A 22,923-nucleotide genomic window follows, 5' to 3' on the forward strand; every position below is an offset into this window, starting at 1 on the left:
GTCTGGAACCTTCCCCGGTGGAGTTGTGCATGGGGTGTGTTTGGAACATTTTGTCACCAGCCGACTCCAAAATTCAGCGGTTCCCCATCTCAGCCCAGAAAGGAGGTAGAACAACTTTTGTGGTGTCTTTCAGGTTCCTACCGGAGCAATGTAAAAACTACCAGGAGAACTCCTGTCTGGAACCTTCCCCGGTGGAGTTGTGCATGGGGTGTGTTTGGAACATTTTGTCACCGGCCGAGTCCAAAATTCAGCGGTTCCCCATCTCAGCCCAGAAAGCAGGTAGAACAACTTTTGTGGTGTCTTTTTGATGCCTACCGGAGCAATGTAAAAACTACCAACAGAATTCCTTCCTGGCACCTTCGCTAGTGGAGTTGTGCATGGGGTGTATTTATTAAAATTTTGTCACCAGCCGAGTCCAAAATTCAGCTGTTCCCCATCTCAGCCCAGAAAGCAGGTAGAACAACTTTTGTGGTGTCTTTCAGGTGCCTACCGGAGCAATGTAAAAACTACCAGGAGAACTCGTTTCTGGCACCTTCCCCGGTGGAGTTGTGCATGGGGTGTGTTTGGAACATTTTGTCACCAGCCGAGCCAAAATTAGCGGTTCCCCATCTCAGCCCAGAAAGCAGGTAGAACAACTTTTGTGGTGTCTTTTTGATGCCTACCGGAGCAATGTAAAAACTACCAACAGAATTCCTTCCTGGCACCTTCGCTAGTGGAGTTGTGCATGGGGTGTATTTATTAAAATTTTGTCACCAGCCGAGTCCAAAATTCAGCTGTTCCCCATCTCAGCCCAGAAAGCAGGTAGAACAACTTTTGTGGTGTCTTTCAGATGCCTACCGGAGCAATGTAAAAATTACCAGGAGAACTCGTTTCTGGCACCTTCCCCGGTGGAGTTGTGCATGGGGTGTGTTTGGAACATTTTGTCACCAGCCGAGTCCAAAATTCAGCGGTTCCCCATCTCAGCCCAGAAAGCAGGTAGAACAACTTTTGTAGTGTCTTTTTGATGCCTACCGGAGCAATGTAAAAACTACCAACAGAATTCCTTCCTGGCACCTTCGCTAGTGGAGTTGTGCATGGGGTGTATTTATTAAAATTTTGTCACCAGCCGAGTCCAAAATTCAGCGGTTCCCCATCTCAGCCCAGAAAGCAGGTAGAACAACTTTTGTGGTGTCTTTCAGGTGCCTACCAAGGTAGTGTAAAAACTACCAGGAGAACTCTTGTCTGGACCTTCCCTGGTGGAGTTGTGCATGGGGTGTGTTTGGAACATTTCGTCACCAGCCGAGTCCAAAATTCAGCTGTTCCCCATCTCAGCCCAGAAAGCAGGTAGAACAACTTTTGTGGTGTCTTTCAGGTGCCTACCAAGGTAGTGTAAAAACTATCAAGAGAACTCCTTTCTGGCACCTTCCGTGGTGGAGTTGTGCAGGGGGTGTGTTTGGAACATTTTGTCACCAGCCGACTCCAAAATTCAGCGGTTCCCCATCTCAGCCCAGAAAGCAGGTAGAACAACTTTTGTGGTGTCTTTCAGCTGCCTACCAAGGTAGTGTAAAAACTACTAAGAGAACTCTTGTCTGGCACCTTCACCGGTGGAGTTGTGCATGGGGTGTGTTTGGAACATTTTGTCACCAGCCGAGTCCAAAATTCAGCGGTTCCCCATCTCAGCCCAGAAAGCAGGTAGAACAACTTTTGTGGTGTCTTTCAGGTGCCTACCGGAGCAATGTAAAAACTACCAGGAGAACTCGTTTCTGGCACCTTCCCCGGTGGAGTTGTGCATGGGGTGTGTTTGGAACATTTTGTCACCAGCCGAGTCCAAAATTCAGCGGTTCCCCATCTCAGCCCAGAAAGCAGGTAGAACAACTTTTGTAGTGTCTTTTTGATGCCTACCGGAGCAATGTAAAAACTACCAACAGAATTCCTTCCTGGCACCTTCGCTAGTGGAGTTGTGCATGGGGTGTATTTATTAAAATTTTGTCACCAGCCGAGTCCAAAATTCAGCGGTTCCCCATCTCAGCCCAGAAAGCAGGTAGAACAACTTTTGTGGTGTCTTTCAGGTGCCTACCAAGGTAGTGTAAAAACTACCAGGAGTACTCTTGTCTGGACCTTCCCTGGTGGAGTTGTGCATGGGGTGTGTTTGGAACATTTCGTCACCAGCCGAGTCCAAAATTCAGCTGTTCCCCATCTCAGCCCAGAAAGCAGGTAGAACAACTTTTGTGGTGTCTTTCAGGTGCCTACCAAGGTAGTGTAAAAACTATCAAGAGAACTCCTTTCTGGCACCTTCCGTGGTGGAGTTGTGCAGGGGGTGTGTTTGGAACATTTTGTCACCAGCCGACTCCAAAATTCAGCGGTTCCCCATCTCAGCCCAGAAAGCAGGTAGAACAACTTTTGTGGTGTCTTTCAGCTGCCTACCAAGGTAGTGTAAAAACTACTAAGAGAACTCTTGTCTGGCACCTTCACCGGTGGAGTTGTGCATGGGGTGTGTTTGGAACATTTTGTCACCAGCCGAGTCCAAAATTCAGCGGTTCCCCATCTCAGCCCAGAAAGCAGGTAGAACAACTTTTGTGGTGTCTTTCAGGTGCCTACCGGAGCAATGTAAAAACTACCAGGAGAACTCCTGTCTGGAACCTTCCCCGGTGGAGTTGTGCATGGGGTGTGTTTGGAACATTTTGTCACCAGCCGACTCCAAAATTCAGCGGTTCCCCATCTCAGCCCAGAAAGCAGGTAGAACAACTTTTGTGGTGTCTTTCAGGTTCCTACCGGAGCAATGTAAAAACTACCAGGAGAACTCGTTTCTGGCACCTTCCCCGGTGGAGTTGTGCATGGGGTGTGTTTGGAACATTTTGTCACCAGCCGAGTCCAAAATTCAGCGGTTCCCCATCTCAGCCCAGAAAGCAGGTAGAACAACTTTTGTGGTGTCTTTCAGGTGCCTACCAAGGTAGTGTAAAAACTATCAAGAGAACTCCTTTCTGGCACCTTCCGTGGTGGAGTTGTGCAGGGGGTGTGTTTGGAACATTTTGTCACCAGCCGACTCCAAAATTCAGCGGTTCCCCATCTCAGCCCAGAAAGCAGGTAGAACAACTTTTGTGGTGTCTTTCAGCTGCCTACCAAGGTAGTGTAAAAACTACCAACAGAACTCTTGTCTGGCACCTTCACCGGTGGAGTTGTGCATGGGGTGTGTTTGGAACATTTTGTCACCAGCCGAGTCCAAAATTCAGCGGTTCCCCATCTCAGCCCAGAAAGCAGGTAGAACAACTTTTGTGGTGTCTTTCAGGTGCCTACCGGAGCAATGTAAAAACTACCAGGAGAACTCCTGTCTGGAACCTTCCCCGGTGGAGTTGTGCATGGGGTGTGTTTGGAACATTTCGTCACCAGCCGACTCCAAAATTCAGCGGTTCCCCATCTCAGCCCAGAAAGGAGGTAGAACAACTTTTGTGGTGTCTTTCAGGTTCCTACCGGAGCAATGTAAAAACTACCAGGAGAACTCGTTTCTGGCACCTTCCCCGGTGGAGTTGTGCATGGGGTGTGTTTGGAACATTTTGTCACCAGCCGAGTCCAAAATTCAGCGGTTCCCCATCTCAGCCCAGAAAGCAGGTAGAACAACTTTTGTGGTGCCTTTCAGATGCCTACCGGAGCAATGTAAAAATTACCAGGAGAACTCGTTTCTGGCACCTTCCCCGGTGGAGTTGTGCATGGGGTGTGTTTGGAACATTTTGTCACCAGCCGAGTCCAAAATTCAGCGGTTCCCCATCTCAGCCCAGAAAGCAGGTAGAACAACTTTTGTAGTGTCTTTTTGATGCCTACCGGAGCAATGTAAAAACTACCAACAGAATTCCTTCCTGGCACCTTCGCTAGTGGAGTTGTGCATGGGGTGTATTTATTAAAATTTTGTCACCAGCCGAGTCCAAAATTCAGCGGTTCCCCATCTCAGCCCAGAAAGCAGGTAGAACAACTTTTGTGGTGTCTTTCAGGTGCCTACCAAGGTAGTGTAAAAACTACCAGGAGAACTCTTGTCTGGACCTTCCCTGGTGGAGTTGTGCATGGGGTGTGTTTGGAACATTTCGTCACCAGCCGAGTCCAAAATTCAGCTGTTCCCCATCTCAGCCCAGAAAGCAGGTAGAACAACTTTTGTGGTGTCTTTCAGGTGCCTACCAAGGTAGTGTAAAAACTATCAAGAGAACTCCTTTCTGGCACCTTCCGTGGTGGAGTTGTGCAGGGGGTGTGTTTGGAACATTTTGTCACCAGCCGACTCCAAAATTCAGCGGTTCCCCATCTCAGCCCAGAAAGCAGGTAGAACAACTTTTGTGGTGTCTTTCAGCTGCCTACTAAGGTAGTGTAAAAACTACTAAGAGAACTCTTGTCTGGCACCTTCACCGGTGGAGTTGTGCATGGGGTGTGTTTGGAACATTTTGTCACCAGCCGAGTCCAAAATTCAGCGGTTCCCCATCTCAGCCCAGAAAGCAGGTAGAACAACTTTTGTGGTGTCTTTCAGGTGCCTACCGGAGCAATGTAAAAACTACCAGGAGAACTCGTTTCTGGCACCTTCCCCGGTGGAGTTGTGCATGGGGTGTGTTTGGAACATTTTGTCACCAGCCGAGTCCAAAATTCAGCGGTTCCCCATCTCAGCCCAGAAAGCAGGTAGAACAACTTTTGTGGTGTCTTTCAGGTGCCTACCAAGGTAGTGTAAAAACTATCAAGAGAACTCCTTTCTGGCACCTTCCCTGGTGGAGTTGTGCAGGGGGTGTGTTTGGAACATTTTGTCACCAGCCGACTCCAAAATTCAGCGGTTCCCCATCTCAGCCCAGAAAGCAGGTAGAACAACTTTTGTGGTGTCTTTCAGCTGCCTACCAAGGTAGTGTAAAAACTACCAACAGAACTCTTGTCTGGCACCTTCACCGGTGGAGTTGTGCATGGGGTGTGTTTGGAACATTTTGTCACCAGCCGAGTCCAAAATTCAGCGGTTCCCCATCTCAGCCCAGAAAGCAGGTAGAACAACTTTTGTGGTGTCTTTCAGGTGCCTACCGGAGCAATGTAAAAACTACCAGGAGAACTCCTGTCTGGAACCTTCCCCGGTGGAGTTGTGCATGGGGTGTGTTTGGAACATTTTGTCACCAGCCGACTCCAAAATTCAGCGGTTCCCCATCTCAGCCCAGAAAGGAGGTAGAACAACTTTTGTGGTGTCTTTCAGGTTCCTACCGGAGCAATGTAAAAACTACCAGGAGAACTCGTTTCTGGCACCTTCCCCGGTGGAGTTGTGCATGGGGTGTGTTTGGAACATTTTGTCACCAGCCGAGTCCAAAATTCAGCGGTTCCCCATCTCAGCCCAGAAAGCAGGTAGAACAACTTTTGTGGTGTCTTTTTGATGCCTACCGGAGCAATGTAAAAACTACCAACAGAATTCCTTCCTGGCACCTTCGCTAGTGGAGTTGTGCATGGGGTGTATTTATTAAAATTTTGTCACCAGCCGAGTCCAAAATTCAGCTGTTCCCCATCTCAGCCCAGAAAGCAGGTAGAACAACTTTTGTGGTGTCTTTCAGGTGCCTACCGGAGCAATGTAAAAACTACCAGGAGAACTCGTTTCTGGCACCTTCCCCGGTGGAGTTGTGCATGGGGTGTGTTTGGAACATTTTGTCACCAGCCGAGTCCAAAATTAGCGGTTCCCCATCTCAGCCCAGAAAGCAGGTAGAACAACTTTTGTGGTGTCTTTTTGATGCCTACCGGAGCAATGTAAAAACTACCAACAGAATTCCTTCCTGGCACCTTCGCTAGTGGAGTTGTGCATGGGGTGTATTTATTAAAATTTTGTCACCAGCCAAGTCCAAAATTCAGCTGTTCCCCATCTCAGCCCAGAAAGCAGGTAGAACAACTTTTGTGGTGTCTTTCAGATGCCTACCAAGGTAGTGTAAAAACTACTAAGAGAACTCCTGTCTGGCACCTTCCCCGGTGGAGTTGTGCATGGGGTGTGTTTGGAACATTTTGTCACCAGCCGAGTCCAAAATTCAGCGGTTCCCCATCTCAGCCCAGAAAGCAGGTAGAACAACTTTTGTGGTGTCTTTAAGATGCCTACCAAGGTAGTGTAAAAACTATTAAGAGAACTCTTGTCTGGCACCTTCGCTAGTGGAGTTGTGCATGGGGTGTGTTTGGAACATTTTGTCACCAGCCGAGTCCAAAATTCAGCGGTTCCCCATCTCAGCCCAGAAAGCAGGTAGAACAAGTTTTGTGGTGTCTTTCAGGTGCCTACCGGAGCAATGTAAAAACTACCAGGAGAACTCCTGTCTGGAACCTTCCCCGGTGGAGTTGTGCATGGGGTGTGTTTGGAACATTTTGTCACCAGCCGACTCCAAAATTCAGCTGTTCCCCATCTCAGCCCAGAAAGCAGGTAGAACAACTTTTGTGGTGTCTTTCAGGTTCCTACCGGAGCAATGTAAAAACTACCAGGAGAACTCGTTTCTGGCACCTTCCCCGGTGGAGTTGTGCATGGGGTGTGTTTGGAACATTTTGTCACCAGCCGAGTCCAAAATTCAGCGGTTCCCCATCTCAGCCCAGAAAGCAGGTAGAACAACTTTTGTGGTGTCTTTTTGATGCCTACCGGAGCAATGTAAAAACTACCAACAGAATTCCTTCCTGGCACCTTCGCTAGTGGAGTTGTGCATGGGGTGTATTTATTAAAATTTTGTCACCAGCCGAGTCCAAAATTCAGCTGTTCCCCATCTCAGCCCAGAAAGCAGGTAGAACAACTTTTGTGGTGTCTTTCAGGTGCCTACCGGAGCAATGTAAAAACTACCAGGAGAACTCGTTTCTGGCACCTTCCCCGGTGGAGTTGTGCATGGGGTGTGTTCGGAACATTTTGTCACCAGCCGAGTCCAAAATTAGCGGTTCCCCATCTCAGCCCAGAAAGCAGATAGAACAACTTTTGTGGTGTCTTTTTGATGCCTACCGGAGCAATGTAAAAACTACCAACAGAATTCCTTCCTGGCACCTTCGCTAGTGGAGTTGTGCATGGGGTGTATTTATTAAAATTTTGTCACCAGCCGAGTCCAAAATTCAGCTGTTCCCCATCTCAGCCCAGAAAGCAGGTAGAACAACTTTTGTGGTGTCTTTCAGGTGCCTACCAAGGTAGTGTAAAAACTACCAGGAGAACTCTTGTCTGGACCTTCCCTGGTGGAGTTGTGCATGGGGTGTGTTTGGAACATTTCGTCACCAGCCGAGTCCAAAATTCAGCTGTTCCCCATCTCAGCCCAGAAAGCAGGTAAAACAACTTTTGTGGTGTCTTTCAGGTGCCTACCAAGGTAGTGTAAAAACTATCAAGAGAACTCCTTTCTGGCACCTTCCGTGGTGGAGTTGTGCAGGGGGTGTGTTTGGAACATTTTGTCACCAGCCGACTCCAAAATTCAGCGGTTCCCCATCTCAGCCCAGAAAGCAGGTAGAACAACTTTTGTGGTGTCTTTCAGCTGCCTACCAAGGTAGTGTAAAAACTACTAAGAGAACTCTTGTCTGGCACCTTCACCGGTGGAGTTGTGCATGGGGTGTGTTTGGAACATTTTGTCACCAGCCGAGTCCAAAATTCAGCGGTTCCCCATCTCAGCCCAGAAAGCAGGTAGAACAACTTTTGTGGTGTCTTTCAGGTGCCTACCAAGGTAGTGTAAAAACTACCAACAGAACTCCTGTGTGGCACCTTCCCCGGTGGAGTTGTGCAGGGGGTGTGTTTGGAACATTTTGTCACCAGCCGACTCCAAAATTCAGCTGTTCCCCATCTCAGCCCAGAAAGCAGGTAGAACAACTTTTGTGGTGTCTTTTTGATGCCTACCGGAGCAATGTAAAAACTACCAACAGAATTCCTTCCTGGCACCTTCGCTAGTGGAGTTGTGCATGGGGTGTATTTATTAAAATTTTGTCACCAGCCGAGTCCAAAATTCAGCTGTTCCCCATCTCAGCCCAGAAAGCAGGTAGAACAACTTTTGTGGTGTCTTTCAGGTTCCTACCGGAGCAATGTAAAAACTACCATAAGAACTCGTTTCTGGCACCTTCCCCGGTGGAGTTGTGCAGGGGGTGTGTTTGGAACATTTTGTCACCAGCCGAGTCCAAAATTCAGCGATTCCCCATCTCAGCCCAGAAAGCAGGTAGAACCACTATTGTGGTGTCTTTTTGATGCCTACCGGAGCAATGTAAAAACTACCAACAGAATTCCTTCCTGGCACCTTCGCTAGTGGAGTTGTGCATGGGGTGTATTTATTAAAATTTTGTCACCAGCCGAGTCCAAAATTCAGCTGTTCCCCATCTCAGCCCAGAAAGCAGGTAGAACAACTTTTGTGGTGTCTTTCAGGTGCCTACCGGAGCAATGTAAAAACTACCAGGAGAACTCGTTTCTGGCACATTCCCCGGTGGAGTTGTGCATGGGGTGTGTTTGGAACATTTTGTCACCAGCCGAGTCCAAAATTCAGCGGTTCCCCATCTCAGCCCAGAAAGCAGGTAGAACAACTTTTGTGGTGTCTTTTTGATGCCTACCGGAGCAATGTAAAAACTACCAACAGAATTCCTTCCTGGCACCTTCGCTAGTGGAGTTGTGCATGGGGTGTATTTATTAAAATTTTGTCACCAGCCGAGTCCAAAATTCAGCTGTTCCCCATCTCAGCCCAGAAAGCAGGCAGAACAACTTTTGTGGTGTCTTTCAGCTGCCTACCAAGGTAGTGTAAAAACTACTAAGAGAACTCCTGTCTGGCACCTTCCCCGGTGGAGTTGTACACGGGGTGTGTTTGGAACATTTTGTCACCAGCCGACTCTAAAATTCAGCTGTTCCCCATCTCAGCCCAGAAAGCAGGTAAAACAACTTTTGTGGTGCCTTTCAGCTGCCTACCAAGGTAGTGTAAAAACTACCAACAGAACTCCTGTCTGGCACCTTCCCCGGTGGAGTTGTGCAGGGGGTGTGTTTGGAACATTTTGTCACCAGCCGACTCCAAAATTCAGCTGTTCCCCATCTCAGCCCAGAAAGCAGGTAGAACAACTTTTGTGGTGTCTTTCAGATGCCTACCAAGGTAGTGTAAAAACTGCCAACAGAACTCTTGTCTGGCACATTCCCCGGTGGAGTTGTGCATGGGGTGTGTTTGGAACATTTTGTCACCAGCCGAGTCCAAAATTCAGCTGTTCCCCATCTCAGCCCAGAAAGCAGGTAGAACAACTTTTGTGGTGCCTTTCAGATGCCTACCGGAGCAATGTAAAAACTACCAGGAGAACTCCTGTCTGGCACCTTCCCCGGTGGAGTTGTGCATGGGGTGTGTTTGGAACATTTTGTCACCAGCCGAGTCCAAAATTCAGCGGTTCCCCATCTCAGCCCAGAAAGCAGGTAGAACAACTTTTGTGGTGCCTTTCAGGTGCCTACCAAGGTAGTATAAAAACTTCCAACAGAACTCTTGTCTGGCACATTCCCCGGTGCAGTTGTGCAGGGGGTGTATTTATTAAAATTTTGTCACCAGCCGAGTCCAAAATTCAGCTGTTCCCCATCTCAGCCCAGAAAGCAGGTAGAACAACTTTTGTGGTGTCTTTCAGATGCCTACCGGAGCAATGTAAAAACTACCAGGAGAACTCCTGTCTGGCACCTTCCCCGGTGGAGTTGTGCATGGGGTGTGTTTGGAACATTTTGTCACCGGCCGAGTCCAAAATTCAGCGGTTCCCCATCTCAGCCCAGAAAGCAGGTAGAACAACTTTTATAGTGTCTTTTTGATGCCTACCGGAGCAATGTAAAAACTACCAACAGAATTCCTTCCTGGCACCTTCGCTAGTGGAGTTGTGCATGGGGTGTATTTATTAAAATTTTGTCACCGGCCGAGTCCAAAATTCAGCTGTTCCCCATCTCAGCCCAGAAAGCAGGTAGAACAACTTTTGTGGTGTCTTTCAGGTGCCTACCAAGGTAGTGTAAAAACTACCAACAGAACTCCTGTCTGGCACCTTCCCCGGTGGAGTTGTGCATGGGGTGTGTTTGGAACATTTTGTCACCGGCCGAGTCCAAAATTCAGCTGTTCCCCATCTCAGCCCAGAAAGCAGGTAGAACAACTTTTGTGGTGTCTTTCAGATGCCTACTGGAGCAATGTAAAAACTACCAGGAGAACTCCTGTCTGGCACCTTCCCCGGTGGAGTTGTGCATGGGGTGTGTTTGGAACATTTTGTCACCAGCCGAGTCCAAAATTCAGCTGTTCCCCATCTCAGCCCAGAAAGCAGGTAGAACAACTTTTGTGGTGTCTTTCAGATGCCTACCGGAGCAATGTAAAAACTACCAGGAGAACTCCTGTCTGGCACCTTCCCCGGTGGAGTTGTGCATGGGGTGTGTTTGGAACATTTTGTCACCAGCCGAGTCCAAAATTCAGCGGTTCCCCATCTCAGCCCAGAAAGCAGGTAGAACAACTTTTGTGGTGTCTTTCAGATGCCTACCAAGGTAGTATAAAAACTTCCAACAGAACTCTTGTCTGGCACATTCCCCGGTGGAGTTGTGCAGGGGGTGTATTTATTAAAATTTTGTCACCAGCCGAGTCCAAAATTCAGCTGTTCCCCATCTCAGCCCAGAAAGCAGGTAGAACAAGTTTTGTGGTGTCTTTGAGGTGCCTACCAAGGTAGTGTAAAAACTATCAAGAGAACTCTTGTCTGGCACCTTCCCCGGTGGAGTTGTGCAGGGGGTATTTATTAAAATTTTTTCACCAGCCGACTCCAAAATTCAGCTGTTCCCCATCTGAGCCCAGAAAGCAGGTAAAACAACTTTTGTGGTGTCTTTCAGGTGCCTACCAAGGTAGTGTAAAAACTACCAGGAGAACTCCTTTATGGCACCTTCCCCGGTGGAGTTGTGCATGGGGTGTTTCTGGAACATTTCGTCACCAGCCGACTCCAAAATTCAGCGGTTCCCCATCTCAGCTTAGAAAGCAGGTAGAACAACTTTTGTGGTGTCTTTCAGATGCCTACCGGAGCAATGTAAAAACTACCAACAGAATTCCTTCCTGGCACCTTCGCTAGTGGAGTTGTGCATGGGGTGTATTTATTAAAATTTTGTCACCAGCCGAGTCCAAAATTCAGCTGTTCCCCATCTCAGCCCAGAAAGCAGGTAGAACAACTTTTGTGGTGTCTTTCAGGTGCCTACCGGAGCAATGTAAAAACTACCAGGAGAACTCGTTTCTGGCACCTTCCCCGGTGGAGTTGTGCATGGGGTGTGTTTGGAACATTTTGTCACCAGCCGAGTCCAAAATTCAGCGGTTCCCCATCTCAGCCCAGAAAGCAGGTAGAACAACTTTTGTGGTGTCTTTTTGATGCCTACCGGAGCAATGTAAAAACTACCAACAGAATTCCTTCCTGGCACCTTCGCTAGTGGAGTTGTGCATGGGGTGTATTTATTAAAATTTTGTCACCAGCCGAGTCCAAAATTCAGCTGTTCCCCATCTCAGCCCAGAAAGCAGGCAGAACAACTTTTGTGGTGTCTTTCAGCTGCCCACCAAGGTAGTGTAAAAACTACTAAGAGAACTCCTGTCTGGCACCTTCCCCGGTGGAGTTGTGCACGGGGTGTGTTTGGAACATTTTGTCACCAGCCGACTCTAAAATTCAGCTGTTCCCCATCTCAGCCCAGAAAGCAGGTAGAACAACTTTTGTGGTGTCTTTCAGGTGCCTACCAAGGTAGTGTAAAAACTACCAACAGAACTCCTGTCTGGCACCTTCCCCGGTGGAGTTGTGCAGGGGGTGTGTTTGGAACATTTTGTCACCAGCCGACTCCAAAATTCAGCTGTTCCCCATCTCAGCCCAGAAAGCAGGTAGAACAACTTTTGTGGTGTCTTTCAGATGCCTACCAAGGTAGTGTAAAAACTGCCAACAGAACTCTTGTCTGGCACATTCCCCGGTGGAGTTGTGCAGGGGGTGTGTTTGGAACATTTTGTCACCAGCCGACTCCAAAATTCAGCTGTTCCCCATCTCAGCCCAGAAAGCAGGTAGAACAACTTTTGTGGTGTCTTTCAGATGCCTACCGGAGCAATGTAAAAACTACCAGGAGAACTCCTGTCTGGCACCTTCCCCGGTGGAGTTGTGCATGGGGTGTGTTTGGAACATTTTGTCACCAGCCGAGTCCAAAATTCAGCGGTTCCCCATCTCAGCCCAGAAAGCAGGTAGAACAACTTTTGTGGTGCCTTTCAGGTGCCTACCAAGGTAGTATAAAAACTTCCAACAGAACTCTTGTCTGGCACATTCCCCGGTGCAGTTGTGCAGGGGGTGTATTTATTAAAATTTTGTCACCAGCCGAGTCCAAAATTCAGCTGTTCCCCATCTCAGCCCAGAAAGCAGGTAGAACAACTTTTGTGGTGCCTTTCAAATGCCTACCAAGGTAGTGTAAAAACTATCAAGAGAACTCTTGTCTGGCACCTTCCCCGGTGGAGTTGTGCAGGGGGTATTTATTAAAATTTTGTCACCAGCCGAGTCCAAAATTCAGCTGTTCCCCATCTCAGCCCAGAAAGCAGGTAGAACAACTTTTGTGGTGTCTTTCAGATGCCTACCGGAGCAATGTAAAAACTACCAGGAGAACTCCTGCCTGGCACCTTCCCCGGTGGAGTTGTGCATGGGGTGTGTTTGGAACATTTTGTCACCGGCCGACTCCAAAATTCAGCGGTTCCCCATCTCAGCCCAGAAAGCAGGTAGAACAACTTTTATAGTGTCTTTTTGATGCCTACCGGAGCAATGTAAAAACTACCAACAGAATTCCTTCCTGGCACCTTCGCTAGTGGAGTTGTGCATGGGGTGTATTTATTAAAATTTTGTCACCAGCCGAGTCCAAAATTCAGCTGTTCCCCATCTCAGCCCAGAAAGCAGGTAGAACAACTTTTGTGGTGCCTTTCAGCTGCCTACCAAGGTAGTGTAAAAACTATCAAGAGAACTCCTGTCTGGCACCTTCCCCGGTGGAGTTGTGCATGGGGTGAGTTTGGAACATTTTGTCACCGGCCGAGTCCAAAATTCAGCTGTTCCCCATCTCAGCCCAGAAAGCAGGTAGAACAACTTTTGTGGTGTCTTTCAGATGCCTACTGGAGCAATGTAAAAACTACCAGGAGAACTCCTGTCTGGCACCTTCCCCGGTGGAGTTGTGCATGGGGTGTGTTTGGAACATTTTGTCACCAGCCGAGTCCAAAATTCAGCTGTTCCCCATCTCAGCCCAGAAAGCAGGTAGAACAACTTTTGTGGTGTCTTTCAGATGCCTACCGGAGCAATGTAAAAACTACCAGGAGAACTCCTGTCTGGCACCTTCCCCGGTGGAGTTGTGCAGGGGGTGTGTTTGGAACATTTTGTCACCAGCCGAGTCCAAAATTCAGCGGTTCCCCATCTCAGCCCAGAAAGCAGGTAGAACAACTTTTGTGGTGTCTTTCAGGTGCCTACCAAGGTAGTATAAAAACTTCCAACAGAACTCTTGTCTGGCACATTCCCCGGTGGAGTTGTGCAGGGGGTGTATTTATTAAAATTTTGTCACCAGCCGAGTCCAAAATTCAGCTGTTCCCCATCTCAGCCCAGAAAGCAGGTAGAACAACTTTTGTGGTGCCTTTCAAATGCCTACCAAGGTAGTGTAAAAACTATCAAGAGAACTCTTGTCTGGCACCTTCCCCGGTGGAGTTGTGCATGGGGTGTATTTATTAAAATTTTTTCACCAGCCGAGTCCAAAATTCAGCTGTTCCCCATCTCAGCCCAGAAAGCAGGTAAAACAACTTTTGTGGTGTCTTTCAGGTGCCTACCAAGGTAGTGTAAAAACTACCAGGAGAACTCCTTTATGGCACCTTCCCCGGTGGAGTTGTGCATGGGGTGTTTTTGGAACATTTCGTCACCAGCCGACTCCAAAATTCAGCGGTTCCCCATCTCAGCCCAGAAAGCAGGTAGAACAACTTTTGTGGTGTCTTTCAGATGCCTACCGGAGCAATGTAAAAACTACCAACATAACTCCTGCCTGGCACCTTCCCCGGTGGAGTTGTGCATGGGGTGTGTTTGGAACATTTTGTCACCGGCCGAGTCCAAAATTCAGCGGTTCCCCATCTCATCCCAGAAAGCAGGTAGAACAACTTTTGTGGTGTCTTTTTGATGCCTACCGGAGCAATGTAAAAACTACCAACAGAATTCCTTCCTGGCACCTTCGCTAGTGGAGTTGTGCATGGGGTGTATTTATTAAAATTTTGTCACCAGCCGAGTCCAAAATTCAGCTGTTCCCCATCTCAGCCCAGAAAGCAGGTAGAACAACTTTGGTGGTGCCTTTCAGCTGCCTACCAAGGTAGTGTAAAAACTATTAAGAGAACTCCTGTCTGGCACCTTCCCCGGTGGAGTTGTGCATGGGGTGAGTTTGGAACATTTTGTCACCGGCCGAGTCCAAAATTCAGCTGTTCCCCATCTCAGCCCAGAAAGCAGGTAGAACAACTTTTGTGGTGTCTTTCAGCTGCCTACCAAGGTAGTGTAAAAACTACCAACAGAACTCCTGTCTGGCACCTTCCCCGGTGGAGTTGTGCATGGGGTGAGTTTGGAACATTTTGTCACCGGCCGAGTCCAAAATTCAGCTGTTCCCCATCTCAGCCCAGAAAGCAGGTAGAACAACTTTTGTGGTGTCTTTCAGATGCCTACTGGAGCAATGTAAAAACTACCAGGAGAACTCCTGTCTGGCACCTTCCCCGGTGGAGTTGTGCATGGGGTGTGTTTGGAACATTTTGTCACCAGCCGAGTCCAAAATTCAGCTGTTCCCCATCTCAGCCCAGAAAGCAGGTAGAACAACTTTTGTGGTGTCTTTCAGATGCCTACCGGAGCAATGTAAAAACTACCAACATAACTCCTGCCTGGCACCTTCCCCGGTGGAGTTGTGCATGGGGTGTGTTTGGAACATTTTGTCACCAGCCGAGTCCAAAATTCAGCGGTTCCCCATCTCAGCCCAGAAAGCAGGTAGAACAACTTTTGTGGTGCCTTTCAGATGCCTACCAAGGTAGTATAAAAACTTCCAACAGAACTCTTGTCTGGCACATTCCCCGGTGGAGTTGTGCAGGGGGTGTATTTATTAAAATTTTGTCACCAGCCGAGTCCAAAATTCAGCTGTTCCCCATCTCAGCCCAGAAAGCAGGTAGAACAACTTTTGTGGTGCCTTTCAAATGCCTACCAAGGTAGTGTAAAAACTATCAAGAGAACTCTTGTCTGGCACCTTCCCCGGTGGAGTTGTGCAGGGGGTATTTATTAAAATTTTTTCACCAGCCGAGTCCAAAATTCAGCTGTTCCCCATCTGAGCCCAGAAAGCAGGTAGAACAACTTTTGTGGTGTCTTTCAGGTGCCTACCAAGGTAGTGTAAAAACTACCAGGAGAACTCCTTTATGGCACCTTCCCCGGTGGAGTTGTGCATGGGGTGTTTTTGGAACATTTCGTCACCAGCCGACTCCAAAATTCAGCGGTTCCCCATCTCAGCCCAGAAAGCAGGTAGAACAACTTTTGTGGTGTCTTTCAGATGCCTACCGGAGCAATGTAAAAACTACCAACAGAATTCCTTCCTGGCACCTTCGCTAGTGGAGTTGTGCATGGGGTGTATTTATTAAAATTTTGTCACCAGCCGAGTCCAAAATTCAGCTGTTCCCCATCTCAGCCCAGAAAGCAGGTAGAACAACTTTTGTGGTGTCTTTCAGGTGCCTACCGGAGCAATGTAAAAACTACCAGGAGAACTCGTTTCTGGCACCTTCCCCGGTGGAGTTGTGCATGGGGTGTGTTTGGAACATTTTGTCACCAGCCGAGTCCAAAATTCAGCGGTTCCCCATCTCAGCCCAGAAAGCAGGTAGAACAACTTTTGTGGTGTCTTTTTGATGCCTACCGGAGCAATGTAAAAACTACCAACAGAATTCCTTCCTGGCACCTTCGCTAGTGGAGTTGTGCATGGGGTGTATTTATTAAAATTTTGTCACCAGCCGAGTCCAAAATTCAGCTGTTCCCCATCTCAGCCCAGAAAGCAGGCAGAACAACTTTTGTGGTGTCTTTCAGCTGCCCACCAAGGTAGTGTAAAAACTACTAAGAGAACTCCTGTCTGGCACCTTCCCCGGTGGAGTTGTGCATGGGGTGTGTTTGGAACATTTTGTCACCGGCCGAGTCCAAAATTCAGCTGTTCCCCATCTCAGCCCAGAAAGCAGGTAGAACAACTTTTGTGGTGTCTTTCAGGTGCCTACCAAGGTAGTGTAAAAACTACCAGGAGAACTCCTGTCTGGCACCTTCCCCGGTGGAGTTGTGCAGGGGGTGTGTTTGGAACATTTTGTCACCAGCCGAGTCCAAAATTCAGCTGTTCCCCATCTCAGCCCAGAAAGCAGGTAGAACAACTTTTGTGGTGTCTTTCAGATGCCTACCAAGGTAGTGTAAAAACTGCCAACAGAACTCTTGTCTGGCACATTCCCCGGTGGAGTTGTGCAGGGGGTGTGTTTGGAACATTTTGTCACCAGCCGAGTCCAAAATTCAGCTGTTCCCCATCTCAGCCCAGAAAGCAGGTAGAACAACTTTTGTGGTGTCTTTCAGATGCCTACCGGAGCAATGTAAAAACTACCAACATAACTCCTGCCTGGCACCTTCCCCGGTGGAGTTGTGCATGGGGTGTGTTTGGAACATTTTGTCACCAGCCGAGTCCAAAATTCAGCGGTTCCCCATCTCAGCCCAGAAAGCAGGTAGAACAACTTTTGTGGTGCCTTTCAGGTGCCTACCAAGGTAGTATAAAAACTTCCAACAGAACTCTTGTCTGGCACATTCCCCGGTGGAGTTGTGCAGGGGTTGTATTTATTAAAATTTTGTCACCATCCGAGTCCAAAATTCAGCTGTTCCCCATCTCAGCCCAGAAAGCAGGTAGAACAACTTTTGTGGTGCCTTTCAAATGCCTACCAAGGTAGTGTAAAAACTATCAAGAGAACTCTTGTCTGGCACCTTCCCCGGTGGAGTTGTGCAGGGGGTATTTATTAAAATTTTGTCACCAGCCGAGTCCAAAATTCAGCTGTTCCCCATCTCAGCCCAGAAAGCAGGTAGAACAACTTTTGTGGTGTCTTTCAGATGCCTACCGGAGCAATGTAAAAACTACCAACATAACTCCTGCCTGGCACCTTCCCCGGTGGAGTTGTGCATGGGGTGTGTTTGGAACATTTTGTCACCGGCCGAGTCCAAAATTCAGCGGTTCCCCATCTCAGCCCAGAAAGCAGGTAGAACAACTTTTATAGTGTCTTTTTTATGCCTACCGGAGCAATGTAAAAACTACCAACAGAATTCCTTCCTGGCACCTTCGCTAGTGGAGTTGTGCATGGGGTGTATTTATTAAAATTTTGTCACCAGCCGAGTCCAAAATTCAGCTGTTCCCCATCTCAGCCCAGAAAGCAGGTAGAACAACTTTTGTGGTGCCTTTCAGCTGCCTACCAAGGTAGTGTAAAAACTATCAAGAGAACTCCTGTCTGGCACCTTCCCCGGTGGAGTTGTGCATGGGGTGAGTTTGGAACATTTTGTCACCGGCCGAGTCCAAAATTCAGCTGTTCCCCATCTCAGCCCAGAAAGCAGGTAGAACAACTTTTGTGGTGTCTTTCAGATGCCTACCGGAGCAATGTAAAAACTACCAGGAGAACTCCTGTCTGGCACCTTCCCCGGTGGAGTTGTGCATGGGGTGTGTTTGGAACATTTTGTCACCAGCCGAGTCCAAAATTCAGCTGTTCCCCATCTCAGCCCAGAAAGCAGGTAGAACAACTTTTGTGGTGTCTTTCAGATGCCTACCGGAGCAATGTAAAAACTACCAGGAGAACTCCTGTCTGGCACCTTCCCCGGTGGAGTTGTGCAGGGGGTGTGTTTGGAACATTTTGTCACCAGCCGAGTCCAAAATTCAGCTGTTCCCCATCTCAGCCCAGAAAGCAGGTAGAACAACTTTTGTGGTGTCTTTCAGGTGCCTACCAAGGTAGTATAAAAACTTCCAACAGAACTCTTGTCTGGCACATTCCCCGGTGGAGTTGTGCAGGGGGTGTATTTATTAAAATTTTGTCACCAGCCGAGTCCAAAATTCAGCTGTTCCCCATCTCAGCCCAGAAAGCAGGTAGAACAACTTTTGTGGTGCCTTTCAAATGCCTACCAAGGTAGTGTAAAAACTATCAAGAGAACTCTTGTCTGGCACCTTCCCCGGTGGAGTTGTGCAGGGGGTATTTATTAAAATTTTTTCACCAGCCGAGTCCAAAATTCAGCTGTTCCCCATCTGAGCCCAGAAAGCAGGTAAAACAACTTTTGTGGTGTCTTTCAGGTGCCTACCAAGGTAGTGTAAAAACTACCAGGAGAACTCCTTTATGGCACCTTCCCCGGTGGAGTTGTGCATGGGGTGTTTTTGGAACATTTCGTCACCAGCCGACTCCAAAATTCAGCGGTTCCCCATCTCAGCCCAGAAAGCAGGTAGAACAACTTTTGTGGTGTCTTTCAGGTACCTACTGGAGCAATGTAAAAACTACCAACAGAATTCCTTCCTGGCACCTTCGCTAGTGGAGTTGTGCATGGGGTGTATTTATTAAAATTTTGTCACCAGCCGAGTCCAAAATTCAGCTGTTCCCCATCTCAGCCCAGAAAGCAGGTAGAACAACTTTTGTGGTGTCTTTCAGGTGCCTACCGGAGCAATGTAAAAACTACCAGGAGAACTCGTTTCTGGCACCTTCCCCGGTGGAGTTGTGCATGGGGTGTGTTTGGAACATTTTGTCACCAGCCGAGTCCAAAATTCAGCGGTTCCCCATCTCAGCCCAGAAAGCAGGTAGAACAACTTTTGTGGTGTCTTTTTGATGCCTACCGGAGCAATGTAAAAACTACCAACAGAATTCCTTCCTGGCACCTTCGCTAGTGGAGTTGTGCATGGGGTGTATTTATTAAAATTTTGTCACCAGCCGAGTCCAAAATTCAGCTGTTCCCCATCTCAGCCCAGAAAGCAGGTAGAACAACTTTTGTGGTGTCTTTCAGATGCCTACCGGAGCAATGTAAAAACTACCAGGAGAACTCCTGTCTGGCACCTTCCCCGGTGGAGTTGTGCAGGGGGTGTGTTTGGAACATTTTGTCACCGGCCGAGTCCAAAATTCAGCGATTCCCCATCTCAGCCCAGAAAGCAGGTAGAACAACTTTTGTGGTGTCTTTCAGGTGCCTACCAAGGTAGTGTAAAAACTACCAACAGAACTCCTGTCTGGCACCTTCCCCGGTGGAGTTGTGCAGGGGGTGTGTTTGGAACATTTTGTCACCAGCCGAGTCCAAAATTCAGCTGTTCCCCATCTCAGCCCAGAAAGCAGGTAGAACAACTTTTGTGGTGTCTTTCAGATGCCTACCAAGGTAGTGTAAAAACTGCCAACAGAACTCTTGTCTGGCACATTCCCCGGTGGAGTTGTGCAGGGGGTGTGTTTGGAACATTTTGTCACCAGCCGAGTCCAAAATTCAGCTGTTCCCCATCTCAGCCCAGAAAGCAGGTAGAACAACTTTTGTGGTGTCTTTCAGATGCCTACCGGAGCAATGTAAATACTACCAGGAGAACTCCTGTCTGGCACCTTCCCCGGTGGAGTTGTGCATGGGGTGTGTTTGGAACATTTTGTCACCAGCCGAGTCCAAAATTCAGCGGTTCCCCATCTCAGCCCAGAAAGCAGGTAGAACAACTTTTGTGGTGCCTTTCAGGTGCCTACCAAGGTAGTATAAAAACTTCCAACAGAACTCTTGTCTGGCACATTCCCCGGTGCAGTTGTGCAGGGGGTGTATTTATTAAAATTTTGTCACCAGCCGAGTCCAAAATTCAGCTGTTCCCCATCTCAGCCCAGAAAGCAGGTAGAACAACTTTTGTGGTGCCTTTCAAATGCCTACCAAGGTAGTGTAAAAACTATCAAGAGAACTCTTGTCTGGCACCTTCCCCGGTGGAGTTGTGCAGGGGGTATTTATTAAAATTTTGTCACCAGCCGAGTCCAAAATTCAGCTGTTCCCCATCTCAGCCCAGAAAGCAGGTAGAACAACTTTTGTGGTGTCTTTCAGATGCCTACCGGAGCAATGTAAAAACTACCAACATAACTCCTGCCTGGCACCTTCCCCGGTGGAGTTGTGCATGGGGTGTGTTTGGAACATTTTGTCACCGGCCGAGTCCAAAATTCAGCGGTTCCCCATCTCAGCCCAGAAAGCAGGTAGAACAACTTTTGTGGTGTCCTTTTGATGCCTACCGGAGCAATGTAAAAACTACCAACAGAATTCCTTCCTGGCACCTTCGCTAGTGGAGTTGTGCATGGGGTGTATTTATTAAAATTTTGTCACCAGCCGACTCCAAAATTCAGCTGTTCCCCATCTCAGCCCAGAAAGCAGGTAGAACAACTTTTGTGGTGCCTTTCAGCTGCCTACCAAGGTAGTGTAAAAACTATCAAGAGAACTCCTGTCTGGCACCTTCCCCGGTGGAGTTGTGCATGGGGTGAGTTTGGAACATTTTGTCACCGGCCGAGTCCAAAATTCAGCTGTTCCCCATCTCAGCCCAGAAAGCAGGTAGAACAACTTTTGTGGTGTCTTTCAGATGCCTACTGGAGCAATGTAAAAACTACCAGGAGAACTCCTGTCTGGCACCTTCCCCGGTGGAGTTGTGCATGGGGTGTGTTTGGAACATTTTGTCACCAGCCGAGTCCTAAATTCAGCTGTTCCCCATCTCAGCCCAGAAAGCAGGTAGAACAACTTTTGTGGTGTCTTTCAGATGCCTACCGGAGCAATGTAAAAACTACCAGGAGAACTCCTGTCTGGCACCTTCCCCGGTGGAGTTGTGCAGGGGGTGTGTTTGGAACATTTTGTCACCAGCCGAGTCCAAAATTCAGCTGTTCCCCATCTCAGCCCAGAAAGCAGGTAGAACAACTTTTGTGGTGTCTTTCAGGTGCCTACCAAGGTAGTATAAAAACTTCCAACAGAACTCTTGTCTGGCACATTCCCCGGTGGAGTTGTGCAGGGGGTGTATTTATTAAAATTTTGTCACCAGCCGAGTCCAAAATTCAGCTGTTCCCCATCTCAGCCCAGAAAGCAGGTAGAACAACTTTTGTGGTGCCTTTCAAATGCCTACCAAGGTAGTGTAAAAACTATCAAGAGAACTCTTGTCTGGCACCTTCCCCGGTGGAGTTGTGCAGGGGGTATTTATTAAAATTTTTTCACCAGCCGAGTCCAAAATTCAGCGGTTCCCCATCTGAGCCCAGAAAGCAGGTAAAACAACTTTTGTGGTGTCTTTCAGGTGCCTGCCAAGGTAGTGTAAAAACTACCAGGAGAACTCCTTTATGGCACCTTCCCCGGTGGAGTTGTGCATGGGGTGTTTTTGGAACATTTCGTCACCGGCCGAGTCCAAAATTCAGCTGTTCCCCATCTCAGCCCAGAAAGCAGGTAGAACAACTTTTGTGGTGCCTTTCAGGTGCCTACCGGAGCAATGTAAAAACTACCAGGAGAACTCCTTTCTGGCACCTTCCCCGGTGGAGTTGTGCATGGGGTGTGTTTGGAACATTTTGTCACCGGCCGACTCCAAAATTCAGCTGTTCCCCATCTCAGCCCAGAAAGCAGGTAGAACAACTTTTATAGTGTCTTTTTGATGCCTACCGGAGCAATGTAAAAACTACCAACATAACTCCTGCCTGGCACCTTCCCCGGTGGAGTTGTGCATGGGGTGTGTTTGGAACATTTTGTCACCGGCCGAGTCCAAAATTCAGCGGTTCCCCATCTCAGCCCAGAAAGCAGGTAGAACAACTTTTGTGGTGTCCTTTTGATGCCTACCGGAGCAATGTAAAAACTACCAACAGAATTCCTTCCTGGCACCTTCGCTAGTGGAGTTGTGCATGGGGTGTATTTATTAAAATTTTGTCACCAGCCGACTCCAAAATTCAGCTGTTCCCCATCTCAGCCCAGAAAGCAGGTAGAACAACTTTTGTGGTGCCTTTCAGCTGCCTACCAAGGTAGTGTAAAAACTATCAAGAGAACTCCTGTCTGGCACCTTCCCCGGTGGAGTTGTGCATGGGGTGAGTTTGGAACATTTTGTCACCGGCCGAGTCCAAAATTCAGCTGTTCCCCATCTCAGCCCAGAAAGCAGGTAGAACAACTTTTGTGGTGTCTTTCAGATGCCTACTGGAGCAATGTAAAAACTACCAGGAGAACTCCTGTCTGGCACCTTCCCCGGTGGAGTTGTGCATGGGGTGTGTTTGGAACATTTTGTCACCAGCCGAGTCCTAAATTCAGCTGTTCCCCATCTCAGCCCAGAAAGCAGGTAGAACAACTTTTGTGGTGTCTTTCAGATGCCTACCGGAGCAATGTAAAAACTACCAGGAGAACTCCTGTCTGGCACCTTCCCCGGTGGAGTTGTGCAGGGGGTGTGTTTGGAACATTTTGTCACCAGCCGAGTCCAAAATTCAGCTGTTCCCCATCTCAGCCCAGAAAGCAGGTAGAACAACTTTTGTGGTGTCTTTCAGATGCCTACCAAGGTAGTATAAAAACTTCCAACAGAACTCTTGTCTGGCACATTCCCCGGTGGAGTTGTGCAGGGGGTGTATTTATTAAAATTTTGTCACCAGCCGAGTCCAAAATTCAGCTGTTCCCCATCTCAGCCCAGAAAGCAGGTAGAACAACTTTTGTGGTGTCTTTCAGGTGCCTACCAAGGTAGTGTAAAAACTATCAAGAGAACTCTTGTCTGGCACCTTCCCCGGTGGAGTTGTGCAGGGGGTATTTATTAAAATTTTTTCACCAGCCGAGTCCAAAATTCAGCGGTTCCCCATCTGAGCCCAGAAAGCAGGTAAAACAACTTTTGTGGTGTCTTTCAGGTGCCTGCCAAGGTAGTGTAAAAACTACCAGGAGAACTCCTTTATGGCACCTTCCCCGGTGGAGTTGTGCATGGGGTGTTTTTGGAACATTTCGTCACCGGCCGAGTCCAAAATTCAGCTGTTCCCCATCTCAGCCCAGAAAGCAGGTAGA

The sequence above is a fragment of the Falco cherrug genome, chromosome Z (assembly GCF_023634085.1).
Source record: "Falco cherrug isolate bFalChe1 chromosome Z, bFalChe1.pri, whole genome shotgun sequence".
In the NCBI taxonomy this organism is placed as follows: Eukaryota; Metazoa; Chordata; class Aves; order Falconiformes; family Falconidae; genus Falco; species Falco cherrug.